Genomic DNA, 14548 nt, shown 5'->3' with positions numbered 1-14548 from the left:
TGCAAATTGTTGCAGCAACAAAACATATTCCACATGATGGCCATCATTTTCAGATACCATGTGAAATCGCAAGATGGCATGTTCCACACCTGACCGAAGTGTGTGCGGGGAAATGCACCTGGCGTGAAATGCTGCCTTTAAGGGCAGGTAAAGTTCTTGGATTTTCACGACTTACCAGGCGTTTCAAATGCCCACAAAGCCAAAAATCGCATGGATTAAGGTGGGAAGCCATAGATTAGGGAAGTGCCGGCTGATGGCACGTTCTTCTGTAAAATGTGTTTTAAGAACATTCTTGACACACACACTGCAATGTGTGGAGGAGCTCCGTCTTGCATAAAGGTTGTGGTCTGCAAGGCAGTGACGTGCTTGCAGAGCCGGAACAATTTCGTTCTGTAACAGCAATGCCCATCGCTTCCCGGTGATCGAACATGTCACTGGACCTGTAGAACGTAACTCCTCGTAGAAGTAGGGACCGAGAATAAATGATGCAGTAAACTTACACCATACCGTCATTCACATTTGGTGAATGCAACGGAAGCTCTAAGATAGCGTGCGGATTTTCTGGCTCCCAAATTCGGCAATTGTGAGTATTGATTGCACCATCCAAGTGAAAATGCGCTTCGTCTGTCCAGAGGATATTCCAACGAAATTCTGAATCAACCTCAACGCGAGTTAGAAACTGCAGTGGGAGTCGGAGTCGAGCCATCAACTCAATGCAACATATAAGCCATTTGACAAAAATGGGTGACTGAATCCAATGTCTAGGGAGAAAAATTGCTCGTGCTCCCAGTGGCACATAAGGACCGGAGACCACAGCCTGCGATTTCGAAAGAAGTGTGGAAAAGACTTGTGGGCAAGAAAGAAGAAAAAGAAGCTGGCATGTTGAAGTGGGAGAGATTTGAGAATGGTCTAAATACACAATGTATACAAATTACATATATATGCAGCGCCTCGACTGTGACGGGAAGCGAAGAAACAAAGCCTCCGTCCACAGCGCTGAGCAGTTCTGCTCGCCCTTCCCCTTACAGACCCATGCAATATATACACACACACAGAATACACACAGAGCCCGCATTGCGACGGGAACAATCAAGCAGAGCCTCCGTTGACAGTGCTGGGCATTCACATTTGAATTACATGCATACATTATTTTCTTTACAAAAATTTCCCTTTTTTATACTATTGGGAATGCACAAAAACATTACTCTATGAAGGTAATATTGGGTACAAATATCACCATGAGCTCAAACAAATATTCAAGGTTACAAAATTATATATACAAAATTTATATAATTGTTGATACACATAAACATTACTATGCACGACACATATATTGGAAAAAAAATGCCGTAATGAGCTCATACAAATATTCAAGGTTACTAAACCACCATCATACTATGAAATTGTATATACAAAAACATTCATAAATTATACAGGGTGTATTACTTAAATATCACGGTTTAGGAGCTTAAGTGCGCCCCCTCTATGTTGAATCTGCATCTGTTTCAGATTCTACTTCCGAATCACTAGTGGATTGTTCACTGCTCCCAGTTATTATCAAAATAGTTTCTTTATTATTTATCAGATAGCCCAAGACTTGTTGTAGTTTCCTCGTTGCAGACCTTTGTAAAATAATTTTTCGTTTCCACAAGATCTCTCGTCCGTTCGGTGGCGCCTGTAAATGGTATCCCTTTGTGTACTCACACTGTGTCACATAGTGTATCACGCTTCCCGGATGGCCGCATCTACACGTGCTGGTCTGGCTGATTTTGAACCTTTGCATGTATTCACCGAATGGACCGTGTTCTGTGAGGAACATTACTATTTCTCTCGGCATGACTTCTTTCATTTTGCCCACTTTTGGTATTACGTCGAAGACCTTTCTTCCAGTTGTGCATATTTGCCAATGGTGTTGCCATTTCTCTGACGCTTCTTGTGAGAGCAGATATGTAGGATGCCGGTAATTTCGTTAGGTGGTTTTCATGTTGATGTTTTGTAGCCTCAAGTTTGTACAGATAATATCGGACGATATTCCGCATGATCTTATGGACAGTTGTACCTGGCCTATCCAACGCTTGTGCTACACGCCTGACACTACCACGAGAATTTAAAGCTCTGTCCTCTTCCACCTGAAGCGAAACCTCCTGTACTGCGTCTATAGAAACAAGTTTTCTTCCTTTTCCAGGACGAACAGCCAACGATCCTGTGATTTCAAACCTATCGATTGCTGTTTCGGTAAAACAATTTGACCAAGAAAGCGCGATTTCGCAAACTTATCGTCATTTTGAACAGCAAACACATTGAGAAACAAGATCTCCACAAAATGAATGTGTCTAGGTTTAATAACAGCTGCTGCGCGACATTACATAAATTTACATTTTTACTACACGTATTCGAAGTAAAACGCCCTCTGGTGGCGACACGTGCAACTAATTCCCCCCCCCCCGCCCCCCCCCCCGAAATAAATTTCCATCACTTCGTGAAGTATTACGTACATTATTCCTCCACAAAATTTCACACTTTTCTGACGTCTGGTTTCGCCTGTAGGCTACTTTAAAATAGGGTCTTTTAATTATGGGTGCCCTGAATATATGTCACGGTAAATGTGAAACTATTATGCATAATCGCCAATCGTCTTGAGAAGGTTAATAAATATATCACATTTACCAGTGATAATGCATAGCAATAATAACACTGGTCAACAATTTTTAACTTCTTTTTTATAACGTGAGTGAAATCATTTTTAAACTGTTTAGACATGATGCATGAGTTTTAATAGAGCGTGTGGTCTCCTCGAACAGCTAAGACTGCTGCACACTTTGTCACTGCGTTACGCAATGACAAAACCCGTATATACCGGGTGACTCGAAATGTTACGCCGTCCGCCAATAGCAGTTTCTTTTTTTTTTGCCTTGCAGCATTTGCCGCGAATTCACAATGGCACTAACAATTTTAAGGGAATTAAAATTAATTTAATACTCTAGAATACTTTAAGAAATTCATTTTTAAAAATATTGTTGGTGCTGCTATCTACTTTCAAAATTAGAAGTGCCTTATGTGGTGATGGTGAAGCTCGGGTATAAAAAACTAAATTCTTCATTCAGCTTTGCTCCTTATAAACAGAGCTTGTAAACTGACCTGAAAGATCAAAATTCCAGTTCAGTAATTTCTTCAAGGCCTAAAGAGACATCCAAAAGAGAGGTCCTCCACACAAGCAAACGACAGGTAAGATCGTAAAAAGTGAATTTTTCCACACTGCACTTTCTAGTAATGTGCTGCCATCTAATGTCAAATTTAAAAGTGACTCACGTGGTGATGATGAAGGTGAAAAAAACTATATTCTTTACTCTGCCCAGTTCCTTATAAACAAAGCTCATAAACTGAACTGGATATTTGAACTAAAAGTTCGGCTATTTTATTTGAGCATAAGGAGACGTCCAAAACAAAGAGCCTCTTAATGAGCAGACGACAGACAAGAAGTCGGTTTGTGTTCGGTTCCCTACAAGCCAAGCTCACAAACAGAACTGGAAGTTCGAACTGCCAGTTCAGTAATATTTTCAGGACACAAGGAGATGCCCAAAACAAGTATCATGGAGAGAAGCAGACGACAGAGATTATATATTACAGGAGGGGGCATCCAGTCACCGCGACTGCAGCGACATCAAATGCAAGGAATTCACGTCACTCGGTCAAAACAAACTTCCCGCCTAGCAATTTTTCCATAGAAATGTACAGTTCGGTCTCTAAATATTGGGTTTTAAAGATTTAAAAAAAGGATAGAGAGAAGAACTCATCTAAAGGTGAAGAAAGGTTAAATTATTTATTTCATTAATACTGGAGAATCATTTCTTTCATTAATTTTCTGGATTTTCCTTCATTATTTCTTGAATTTTCTTTCATCAATTCTGGAATTATTTCCTTTATTAATTATTATTTCTTTCATTACTTCTTAAATAATTGCTTTCATCAATTCTGGATTTGTTTCTTTCATTAATGCTGGAATTATTTCTTTTATTAATGCTGGAATTGTTTCTGTCGTTGATTCTGGAATTATCTTTCATTAATTATATTATTATCTCTTTCATTAATTCTTTCACTAATTTTGGAATTATCACTTTTATCAATGTTGTAATTATCTCTTACATTATTTCTAGAATATGTTCTTCCATTAATGCTGAAATTATCTTTCTGTAATGCTGAAATTATAACTTTCATTAATTTTGGAATTATCTCGTCCATGCTGAAATTATTTTTTCATTTATTGTTTTAAACTCCTATTTATGCCATAAGAAAATAACCGGGGGTCGTGTTTGTTTTCACCGAGTCACGTGATGTTCCGACGAAAGATGTTGGGGGACACCGTTCTCTCTGCACTGCCAAGGCGGAGACCGCTGACGTCCTACTCTCTCCAGAGGCTTGATTTATATACTGTTGGTGCTGCCATTTAATCTCGAAATTTCAGGCAACTCATGAGATGATGAAAAAAGAGAGATAGAGAGTTCTCTTTGTCATTTTTTGGCATGAAATGAAATTTTTTTATGAGACGAGAATTTCGGTAACAAAATTCGTGCATTTGCAATAATCGATTTTTTTATGTAGAAAAAATAATTATTTATTCCCACAAAAACATACGGACAATATGGATGATCGAACAAATAAGTGAAAACACGGATTATGTGGTCTTCAGATAGGGTTACCAGATTCCAAACTGAAAAAGGAGGACGCCTGGTGCGAGCCTTAGGCAGTGCCGTCTTAACGCATGCTTCCCCCACCCCGGGCAATGCCCGAAGGTCCTCGAGAGAAGAGGTGCCTCAGAAAAACGAGACGTACTTGAATTTTTCGGGAATTTTTCAGGTAGGGCCTCCAAAAAATCCCTTGGCTCGGGGCCTATGAGGCTATTACGACGATCCTGCCCGTCAGCCCCACTCTTGTGGGTGTCATGGAATTCCAGTAATTGATTCCTTTACTTCTATTAATTTATATTAATTAAACAAAAACAGCAATAAAAAATTCGAAAAATGATCAAAGTTATCGAATTGAAACGTATATTTGATAAAGAGATGATGAAGCGCTTTAAAAGTATGACAAAATTTCATGTCTGTTCAATATGGTTCGAGCTACGATTAAGTGTCAGCAGGTGGACCACGTGCTAATTATTATTAATAATTTATGAATTTTGTGAGTTTAATTTAAATGTCATTCCCTCTCAATATATCGTGTTTGATTACGATCCAGACTATCAACGCGTTTCTGAAATAATGAAAAAAAATAGTGTAATAAAATGCGTTCACTCTGAAAAAAAAATTCCCCTTCAAGATTTATGTTCGCAACTCGAAAAGTTTGTAAGTCGGGAACAACTACATAAAATGTTTTTAGAGGGAGCCGCAAAAATTTTTTTTTACATTGGCCGCGAAATTCTCCTGAGCCCGGACCTGTCTCCGATTTTGAATTTAAATATCTCAGGGAATAATGCAGTTAAAAACATGTGATTTGTTTGTTAGGCTCAGAAGAGGAAAGAGAAACAATTGTCTAATTGGAAATTAGAAGGGGGGGGGGGAATATCGTACAAAAATTTACATTTTTTATTTTGTGTACACTGCATTTTGTTCCTCAAAACTCGTACACGGTGATTTTTGGTCATATTTTGAGAATTTTTAAAATTAGAACCATACCACTACGACGAACGGTTGATGAGATAAAGGCTGTAACAACACTCCAAGGAGAAAACATTTAAACATTTAATGGCCATAATATTACCAATAGGCAGGGCCGCAAGTAGTTGGTGGGGGGGGGGGGGGAGCAGGCGAGTCTGGTGCCCCGGGTGCATTAAAAAGGGGGCGCAGATTTAACCATTCAACCTATCCTTCAGCATTACGGGGGTGGGGAGTGGTGCCTGAATGAGTGGTTGCCCCGGCTAACCAAGTATCCAGTTGCGGCCCTGCCAGTAGGTATCTTATTTCTGACGAACCACCGTTATATATATTGGGTATTTTTTATTTTTAGATACATTCTCAAGTTCGTAATTTACACCTGGTAGTATTTCTTTTACTTCTATAGATCAAACTACACAGTTGATCCACTAATGACCCACAAAAATCATGTCCTTATTCTGTAGAACTAAGTTTGCTGCATGGGACCCATCTGGTGATTTCCGGCAACCAAGTGACAATTAGATCTGGTTCCGATTTTCAAGAGTAAATATGCAAATAGGTAGGTAGGAATTTTTAGCAAGGTAGTAGTAGAAAGAAAAGTCGCTTTGTATGTGGGCGTATGATAATGTTAAGACAGCCCTGGGCTCAGCAATAATATGAAATCTAGTTTGCAACATTATTAGATTCTCATCTTTCGTGCCATTCTTGTGATAATTGTTGTATTTCCCGTTCTATTTGTATTTGTATAATGATCTTCAGCTATACAATCAAGTATTTTTACAATTTTAGGATCTTCTATCAGATGATGGATGTTGAAAAAAAATCGTGCATTAAAAAGATATACCATATGATATCTTTTCGTGGTGCCCCTTTTGTACTGATGCCCTAAGCACGTGCTTATTTTGCTTAATGGTTGATCCGGCCCTGACTGCGCACATAATTTTTCTGGAATGAATGTTTCAAACAAATATTTAAAAATTTTTCACACGTATTTTAGTTCATTTTTTTAACTTCATAGTATGGCTACAACATGAACCTATATCTTTGATACATTATTGAAAACGATGTGAAAGGTTGAACTTTTCAATTGTGATTCATTTCTGTGTGGCTACTCCCTCATTATATACTACTTTTATCCGCATGAAGAGAATAAAATCAATAAAACTGCTTGCTACCGCTTTTTGCGATGTTTATCACTACAAGAGAATGCGTATTTTGGAAGCTACAACTGACATTTTCTCAACGAAACCATAATCAAGGACACAGTTATTTTCCGGATATTATGCTGAGGTAAGCTCGGAAAGAAAAGTCATCACGTCTCCGCCGGGACTCGAACCCAGGCCTCTTGCATACCGGGCAAGCATGCCACCATCTTCACCACTGGAGACACATGAATCTGCCTTCCTAATTTCACGCACTGTGTCGTGAGGCGTTGAAGTAGAGGCATTAGTAGCCTCTCTTAACTTCAGGAAATGGCCCCCGGGTGGGACGGTTTAGAAATCCATCTATATCTATACCATCTATATCTCTCTAAACCGTCCCATCCGGGGGCCATTTCCTGAAGTTAAGAGAGGCTACTAATGCCTCTACTTCAACGCCTCACGACACAGTGCGTGAAATTAGGAAGGCAGATTCATGTGTCTCCAGTGGTGTAGATGGTAGCATGCTTGCCCGGTATGCAAGAGGCCTGGGTTCGAGTCCCGGCGGAGACGTGATGACTTTTCTTTCCGAGCTTACCTCAGCATAATATCCGGAAAATAACTGTTTCCTTGATATCTCTGGCTGAGAAAGAAGCCATCTATATCTCTCGAAACCATAATCACTTACACAAAATTAAACTAATTTGAAATAATACAAATTTCATCCAGTACATTAACTTGATGACATCCGCCTTCAAGCGCAGAATTTACATTGATTGAAAATAATTTATTCCATTTTTTTACTGTATTCTATTACGTTTATTTTGCTCTTTCGTTATTTTCATAAACTAAAAATTAATCAAATTAAATTCAAACATATTTATATACTTGAGACAACTTTTGAATAACTATCTTCTAATGGAAAACCGGGATGGGGGTAGAAAATTATTAATGTTCGCAAGAGGGAGCCATAGGAATGAGAAATGGTTGAAAGGGGGCCATGGACAAAAAGAGGTTGAGAACCACTGCTCTAATCTAATTTCTATTAGCTTCTCCTCTTTCTGTAGAGCCGTTATGAATTTCCAAATATTGGGATGATGAATTTCAATAGTGCTACTGAGCGAATTATGCCAGCCCTTCAATATCATTGTTATTGGTTTTTTTGCAAAGCCGCCAATAGTGGCTTCGAACTGATTCCATAGTTCTATAAGCAAATTTTGGATCCCTCCTACGATTTCTTCATGCTAACCTTCCAATCCAGGTGTCTTCGAAATAATTTGCAATATCATGTAAATCTTCATCATTGTCTCTGTAGTATCCTTCGGGAACGATATCTTCGATACATTTTTTATGACGACGACATATTTGCGTCAGAAAATTCTATATAACCACACCTTATTTTCTAAATCATTTCAAAGCATTTTACAAGTCTTAAGTCTGGAAAACGTGGTAAGTGGAATTGTTACTTGCAAAACACAATTACTGCGCTGAATCGTCGATGCTGAAAATTGTCGTAGATTCATTCATGAAAGTCTGGAATCAGCACCTAAAAATTAATTAAGAACAGCTAAATTTTTCCCTGTTAGAAATTAGACTAGTGTAATTAATTAAGTAATAATAGTTGAGTAGTTATTAGTAATACCAATTTAATAAATATTTGAAATTTATCGTTTTAACTGGTGATTATGTATAATGCACTAGTATAATTAGTTAATTTGATGAATTTGAAAAAAAAAATCGGAAATGAATCTAGTATGTTTGATAGTCGGATCCCGATATAATCACTCTCATTGAATGAATTTCATGATTTAACGATTGAAATCGTGATTTCATGATTAAAAATTCGTTAAATCGAAGAATTTTTTAACTAAATGTTCATTATATCGGGGAACAATAGTAAAATTTGTTATATACAGGTTCGATTTCAGAATATGTCAAATAGGAGTTACTTCGGAGATGCTCAGAAAAATTCGTTAAAACAGAATTCATCGGTTCAGACTCTTGTTCACAAGTATGGTCATCGAGAAATAATAAATGAATTCACAGCAACAGGAACCGATTTATCATATTCACAAATACGAGATGACAATTACGCATAATAACTGACAAATGTAGTGAATTTAGTACAATTTATCATGCTTATCTATAACGCTTGGGGTCTTATGCATAATCCACGGTAAAAGTGATAATTTTTCAGCATTTATCAAATTTATCAATGACGCTATTAGGTGCATAATAACCGGTGAAAGTGAAAAGTTTTTTCAGAATTTATCAAATTTACCAACGACGCTTCGGTGCATAATCACCGGCGAAAGTGATAATATTTTTCAGTATTTATCAAATTCACCAACGACGCTTGGGTATTATGCATATTCGCCGGTGAAATTGATAATTTCTTTCGCATTTATCAAATTCCCCAATAACACTTGGGTATTATGCATTCATTTCGGGGAAAGTCCTAATTGTTTTTCGTATTCATCAAATTTTTGCCAAGACACCAGGGTGTTATTCATAACCACTGGTAAAAGCGATAAATTTATTGAAATTTATCAAATCACCCGATTATGCATAATAACCAGATTTATCATGTTTACCATAACACACACATATACTATCATTTTATTTTATTTTTTAAAAGCTTGTAGATACTATTTATAGCACCGTGGGTTGTACCGCGTTGTTCGATTGATTCCTCCCTCACTAAAGCCCCCCCCCCCCTTTATTTTTGGCGATCAAAAACCGGGGCCTCAAGGACGGCGATGGCGTAATTTGGCGGATCAGGTGACATTTCTTTGCTGTATGAGGAGCAAGCAGAAGGCAGCAGCACAATAGAGCACATCAAAGGAAGATGGCGTCCCCGAGTGCTTCGGACGTTGCTGCTGCTGCTGCTGTTGATGATAGTGTTGATGTTGATGTTGTTGTTGTTGACCGTCGTATTATAATGACATTATCGATGTTTTTTGATTATCTGTTATCGTTATCATCATCATCGTCGTCGTCATTATCCATTGACCACGTAACCAGTGTCTCTTCAGCCACCTCCTGTGCTGCTCAATAACATAAAATTGATACGGTGCCACCACCACCACCACCACACTACTCACATACTTACTTCCTGGTTCTTTTCCCACCTTCCGTAAAAATATTCATCTTTTACATTCGGTTCTGGTTCCGTGGTGTCCTTGGTGTCCAAAAACATGGTGCATTGAATCGGTGTTATTTGGAATAATGTGTTGACGTAACCAACCACACACACACACTCTGTAGGATTTTTTCCCATCGTTATGCGGCATCGGTTAGGTGTAATAGTGCTACGCCTCCCTGGTAAAAAGCCTGCAAAGGTATCATCGACGGAAAGGTGAGTGCATCCAAATTCCGACACTTTTTTATATACTCTTCTTTCTCACTACTATTTTCATTATACTCATTATAATTCTCATTAATTATCAGATCTCTTCAATATTCTAATAAATTACTTTTTCTTTTCTAATTTCGGGGTTTAAGTAGCGTCGACACTTGTAGAATATCGTTGGGAAATCGATCCATGTTGTTTTCTGATATCGTGTAATGAGTAGTTTCTTGTTAATAATAGGGGTGCCGTATCGCTTTAAGGTGCCACCGACAATCAAATTTGATTCAAAAAATCGCAAAACAGTGCCAGCCCCACACTAACTTCCTGGTTCATTTTTCCGCCTTCCGTAAAAATATTCATTTGCTTATATATTAGGTTTTGGTTCCTTTTTTTTTTGGATCCGTGGTGTTGTGGGTGTCCAAAAAAAACATGGCGGGTTGAATTGATGTTATTTGGAGTAATGTAATAACGTAACCAACCAGACTCTGTAGGTTTCTTTCCCCCCCCCCCCCATCGTTATACGGATTCCGTTAAGAGCAATAATGCTATTCCTCCCTGGTAAAAAGTTTGCAAACGTATCATTAACGGAAAGGTACGTGTGTAATAACACTTTTTCCTCTTCTTTCTGAAAATTATTTTCATTATACTGATTATAATATTCATTAATTACCCAATCTATTCGGTACTCCGATGAAAATTACTTTTGTTCCGTATCGAAAGGATTCGTGGATTTTCGAGCGTCGACACTTGTAGAATATCGTTGGGAAATCGATCCGTGTTATTTCTGATATCGTGTTCAATGAGTGAGGTTTTTCAATAATACGGGTGCCGTGGCACTTCAATGTGTCACCAACAATCAAATCTGATGGGAGCACCGTTCGAAGTGGCGTAAAATTTTCAAAATTGTATTGAAAATTTTTTCATCATTATCCATTAACCAAGTAGCCGGTGTCTCTTTAGGCACCTCCTGTACTGCTCAAAAACATAAAATTTGTAGGGTGTCGCCACCACCACACTCACTTCCTGGTCCTTTTCCCCGCCTTCCGCAAACATATTCATATAATACAATTAGGTTTTGGTTCCCATGGTGTCCAAAAACACGATGCATTGAATTGGTGTCATTTGGAATAATGTGTTAATGTAACCAACAGTACTCTCTATAGGATTTTCCCCCCATCGTTATGCGGCATCGGCTAGGTGTAATAGTGCTGTTATAAGTGCTATCACAGTGCTCTGGTAAAAAGCCTGCGAACTTATCATAGACGGAAAGGTGCGTGTCCATATTCCGACACTTTTTTTCCGACGTATATATATTTCCATTATACTTTATTTATTTATACAATATTGTTTGGCCAAGGCCTATACAAGAGGATGCGTTGATGAGATTTGGCATAGACAGTGATGCCACATACAAAATCACAAATTGAAGTACAGTTTATAGTATTTGATGGAAGGTTGTTCCAATCAATAATAGATCGGGGGGAAAACTATTCATAAATATATTATTAAATACTCATTAATTATGAAATCGCTTCCGTATTTCGATATATTACTTTTTTTTGGTCCGTATCGAAAGGATCCGTGGATTTTTGGAGCGTCGACACTTGTAGAATATTGTCGGGAAATCGATCCAAGTCGTTGATATGGTGTTAATTGAATGGGGTTTTTTATTGATAGGGATGCCGCGGCACTTCGATAGGCCACCGACAATCAAACCTGATGAGAATACCATTTAAAATACCGTAGAATTTCGAAAACTGTTCTGTGAGATCAAAAATGTTGAAGATCCACCGACTATTTTAATTGATTCTGAATATGGATGGGAATTTCGCAGGGTGGGCTGAAAGTTCTCATTCTACATTTCAAATGCAGCAAAATCCTCCTTTTTTCAAAGACATTTTTCCCAAGTCAGTTTTGGAGTTGTGTCTGTAGCGTAATGTCAAACTCTCTTCTCAGTACAACGATATACTTTACTACAATGAATCCCACTATAACAATATTTTTTTGAAGAGATTTTGAAACCGCTATAACGTCATTTATTTCAGCACATCTCACTGAAATATATTTTCTAACTTATGTCATATTTCTGTTTTTGCAATGCGTTCTTATAACATCAGTATTCTGTGTAATAAAAAATCTGCTTCTTTCTGTGTAATAAAAAAAAAGTGCAATTTCGGTGAACCCTTTTGCAGCGGAAAAACAAAATTAATCATAAATTAATTATGATTTTTTGAGGAAAATAAATATTTTTTAGTCTAAGTATTTTCTGGTGCTACTAATAATGCCGATTTAGAAGAGATCTCAACAACAGCATTAGTTTGGTGGCACGCGATGATAATGCTGTCTCTCGATTTAATGATAATTCCTCTGAAACTGGCCATTAACCAGGGTTCCTTGAGCTTGGAGGAGAAAAAAAATTAATTAACTTATTTTTCTTCAATTTATGTGTTGAATATTTTTCTATAAAGGGGTTCGTGGCCTTCATCATATTGACACGGGGCGTCCCTGACCTTCATCTTATAGACATAAAGGGTAGGTGGGACTCAAAAGGCTAAGTCAACCCTGCTCCACAACAATTGTTGACTGACTGACTGTCAGTCAATTGTCGTTGTAGAGCAGGGTTCTTAACCTTTGAAAGTCAGGCCGCAGTAGAAACCAATAGATTTTCATCATCAAATAATCACTGACAATTCATAAAGATGATTTCAAATTACAGCGAAACGTCACTACAACGATACTCGATATAAGGATAAATCCCTGTACAACGATATTTTTTTCTTGGTTCACATTGCATCGTTATACCGAGATTCCACTGTAGATTAAAAAAAATAGTTATAAGTAAATTACCAATTAAATCAGCATGACGGGACACTGTATGCTGATGACGTCGTTCAGTAGGCCGATTGACGTGTGTGATTTTAGTGAATCCTTATATAAGTGCTAATGTTTTGATCCATCGCCATCTTACGTAACTCTGACGATTTGCTTGTTATATTTGAATATTTTTTGAATTAAAGGTGTTACAGAGGTACCCATGTCTGTAACGGCAATGGCTGATATCGCTGTAAGGCAGAGGTCTTCATCCTATTTCTAGTCGCGAGCACTGCCTGTACCCGCAATCAAAAGAAGAGCACTCTTACGGCAAGTCTGACATGCGGATGCATGAAATCAGGATGATTTCAATCCTTGAATGTAATTTGCACAAGGTGTTTAATTGGAACGTTGATCAAGTGCTCGCGAGCAAGAAATCGGACACAAATATCGAGCACTCTATGGGTTTCAGGGAGCAGAAAGCACCCCGGCGTGTAACGATTCGTTAGAGGTTCTGCATAGGAATGTGTACGAGGTGCATGTTCGGTTAAGTAGTAGTAGAAACCAATTCATACTCCGCCATAACACTTAAACTGTAAAACAACACCAGACAAGTTGTTCATGTGTTTGTTTTTTTTTTCATTGCACATGCTGTATTTTCAAAATGCGTATAATTTTTCCTACATCTTCGAACTTTTCCTCGAATATATTCATGTTTCCAGGAGGATTTGAAATGTCTCATGTGAACACGATATGTTTGTTTCTCCGGTGTCTTGAGTTAAAACTTATTGATCGATTTTTCATGAATTCAGAAGTTTAACATGAATTGCCCGCTTTGTACATAAAGTAATTCCAAGTACGAAACACACACAATGACTTTTTGTTTCAAAATTCGTTCACAGTCATTTCTATCTTGTGAATTGTTTTATTTCCGCGTAATTTATCGTCGATCTCATTTCCACAATCAAAAGTCTCGCAACAGAGACCAACAGACCTATAACAATACAAATATTCAATCATTACACTTCATTCATAATTTTGAATACAGTCGAATCCCGCTATAACGAACTCCAAGAGACCGGAGCAATCACTTCGTAATAACGAAATTTCGTTATAAAGAAATTTCAGGTTGTTTGCATTGTTCCTTTGCAAACGTATTTGAGGGATCAGAAAAGTGTTCGTTAAAACGAGATTTTCCACTATAACGGTATTCGTTAAAACGGGATTCGACTATATAAACGGCAGCATGAAAATTCACACCCACATCGTCCTATCCAGAGACACAGACATGAAGCATTGGGAGTGCTGAAAGTCATTAGTCGTCCCGTATATACGGGACTCGAGTGCGTACGCAGGAGGAGGGGGTGTTTCATTGGATTTTCATTAATTATTTTTGGTTCTTCTCACCTTTAAATGTTCATTGAGGGAGCTGAGCTGAAATAGCCTGAGTCCTTTCAGGTTAAAGCACCCTTGCCCACATGGTGACAGGGAGGTGGTAGAGCTCGATTTAGAGAAAGGTTCCTCTCTTCACTTTTCAGGATTATCATCTATTAAAAGTGTTTCTTTCACGACTTTTCCTCCACAAACACGAGACT

The 14548-nt window shown here is 38.0% G+C and overlaps 1 protein-coding gene across 2 annotated transcripts in view; it reads left to right on the top strand.

Annotated features, from left to right (window-relative positions):
• Window positions 1-9648: 9648 nt before the first annotated feature.
• Window positions 9649-14548, top strand: part of Glut1 (Glucose transporter 1) — a 220070-nt gene continuing 215170 nt past the window's right edge. For both annotated transcript variants that reach the window (XM_089251418.1, XM_089251415.1), the window contains exon 1: window positions 9649-10148. The gene's annotated coding sequence lies outside the window, so the exon portion shown is untranslated. The remainder of the gene's footprint in view (window positions 10149-14548) is intronic.

Source organism: Pholcus phalangioides, unplaced genomic scaffold (genome assembly GCF_987345545.1).
Source record: "Pholcus phalangioides strain wild (caught in Gottingen) unplaced genomic scaffold, Ppha-v1.0 ptg000024l_1, whole genome shotgun sequence".
In the NCBI taxonomy this organism is placed as follows: Eukaryota; Metazoa; Arthropoda; class Arachnida; order Araneae; family Pholcidae; genus Pholcus; species Pholcus phalangioides.
Note: the sequence above shows the minus strand (reverse complement) of the source record. Positions and strands in the feature narration are given on the sequence as shown.